This window comes from Arachis ipaensis, chromosome B03 (genome assembly GCF_000816755.2).
Source record: "Arachis ipaensis cultivar K30076 chromosome B03, Araip1.1, whole genome shotgun sequence".
NCBI lineage: Eukaryota > Viridiplantae > Streptophyta > Magnoliopsida > Fabales > Fabaceae > Arachis > Arachis ipaensis.
Window position 1 is genome coordinate 128,407,618 of NC_029787.2, and position 2,843 is coordinate 128,410,460.

The following is a 2,843-nucleotide window of genomic DNA, read 5'->3' on the forward strand; positions in this document are numbered from 1 at the left end:
AATTACCCAAAAAAAAAAAAAAGGTTGTTGGTGAAGTACCTACAGTAATATTGTTAAGCAAAGACAGTAGTGACTTGTAGGACAGTGTGAAAAATGAGCTCTATAAGCCTGGACCGAAAGCTTTTAAGAATTCAAGTGAGGATAATTCTAATTTTGAGGTGCAATAAGAATCAAAGAATTAAAAAAAAAATTTAAAGATTTGTCTTGAAGACTTGTGGATGAAAATGAATTGATAGTTCAAAATTCTAATGAAGAAGTTGACTTGGGTGATAAGTGCTAATAGAAAAAGCCAATGAGGTTTAGACTTTAGACACTATATGATGTTTTTGATACCTATCAAGATGATTTTAATGGAAATGATTCATAACATTTTGAGGAAATGAAGACTCTATATAATTTGGATGAAGAATCTAATGTGAATGATGATGATGCATTTTCAATGTTTATTGAGGGAGCAAGATTTAGAGAGCTGAAATTAAAGGTCAGGATGAAGTTCAATATAAAATATGACTCTATCAAGGCAATGAAAAAATTTACCATACAAGAGGAGAGACAAATCAATTTCAGAAGGAATAAGAGTTATAGACTGAGAGCTATTTGCAAGTACAAAAAATAAGGTTGTAGTTAGGTTACATATGCTTCTATGGATCATGAAGAAACTTGTTGACAGATGAAGACATTTAATAATGACCACATATATGCTAGGAGGACTAAGAGCATTAAGTTCTCTCTTCATTAGAATAAGTTCTCTCTAACTAGAGCATTAAGTGATACAAGAAACATTGTTTATGGGATGTGGCAGCACAATACACGCTCGTTAGAGACTATGCAGAGACTCTTCTGAAAAGTAATCCTGACTCAATTGTGAAAATAGAAGTGAAGCCGCAATTTAAAATAACTGTGTTAGGCATGCATTTTAGGTTGGAACAAATTCTGATTGGATGTAAATTGTTTTAGGCATGCCATGTGTTCACGCATGTGCTGCAATAACTAGACTAAATGAAAATTCTAAAGACTATTGTCACACTTGGTTGCCCATGAATTCATATAGTAGGCCTATGTGGGAGAAATCTCAGTATAGTAGGCCTCAAACTCCCAACATTTAAAGGAAGTCAAGTCCTTTGAAGAAGAAAAGACGGAAGGATACAGATGAAGAACCTTCAAGAAGTAAAAAGAGTAAGATTGGAGCAATGAAACTAAATAAAAAGTATAAGAAGTTTACTTGTACTTATTGTGGGATAAAATGTCACACGAAGAGAGCTGCTCCTACAAAAAAACTGATGATGTTGTAGTTGCCCTTGCTGCTGCATCAGCTATAATTTCTAAGAAGAAAAAAAGGGGCTTCTAATGCAAATGAAACCGTAGAGGATGAGTCTGCACAAGACGGAGAATGAGAGGGTGACTATGCTCCAACCATTGATGTTGCTATCTCTGAGGTCCTAACAAATGCTATTGTTCCTTCAGAGATTATGCTATTCCAGCCACCTTTTTCACAATCAGAAGATGGAGAACAAATAACCATCCAATTTGTCCTTACATTTGTAGATTTAAGATTTATTTTAATCATAGTTATCAAACTTGGACCGGACCGGCCAATTCGACTGAAAATTTAGTGAATCGGATCCTTAACCAGTCCAAGCTAGCATTCAAACCGTATAAGTAAACGAATCGGTCAAACTCAAAAAAATCGGTCAAAACTGGTCCTAAACTGTGGACCGGACCGAACTGGTCATCCCACAAATACCAATTTCAAAAGATTCGTTGACGTTACTGCTGGGCTGGGGTTCAAACCTGGCACTATTAGAGTAAAAAGAACATAGTAACCACAGGCTAAGATGCTCTTTAACAATATATATAGTTACCTTGTAGCATGCGAGAGAAATAAATTCCATCACTAACAAGTTTTGCCTATAGATTATAACCGGAACAGATACTAAACTTATAATTTTAAATTAAATTTAATAAAACTTAAATATAAACCTTAAACCTTAAATTTAAAAATCTAAACTACAAAACTTATAACTTTAAAGTTTAAAAATGTAAAATACAACCATTACGTTCTATTTACAAAATTTAATCTTTAAATAAATTTTAAACTCTAAACAACTAAAACTATAATATTAGAATTTAAACTTACATATTTAAAATCTAAAATTTTAAATCTTAGTTTTTAAATACAATACTTAATTAGCAACTCTACAAGCCTTACAATTTGAACCCTATATCTCAAATACAGGAGAATCATCATTCTACTTAAACATTTGATCCTACCTTTAAATTTTATATCTTAACTTTGAAATCATAAACTAGCCAATTTTAAATTATGTGTTCTAACTACTGCACCCGAATACTATATTTTATGTTATATGAAATACAATAACTAAAAGAAAACAAACTTACCTCTTCGTTTATGCTGCCGGCAACATGTGCAACGCCGTTGAGCTGGTAAAGACTGCGTTCGTTTATGTCTTCCTCACCACACTTTCCTCTCTCCCTTTCTTTAGAACGTCTCTTTCTCTCTCTAAGAATATGAAAGTGGCTCAAACTGAATAATCCGCGACTCCCCTGTCACGTATTTATACTAAAGCATAAACTGCTGGACCCCTGTTGCGGTTTATGCATATTTGCTATTTACACAGAAATTGCAAGACTCCTATCGCGGTTTTTGGCCATTTCGCATCTTAACGTAAACCACTGAAGGAGCGTAACAAATGTTAATTTAGAATCCGTGGGACCCTCTTGCAGTTTACATAATTTAGTAAAAAATTACATTTCCGTATGCAATATGCAAAAGTTGTATTTCGGTAAATTTGAAGCCCAAATATTTTATTTGGTGATTTGTC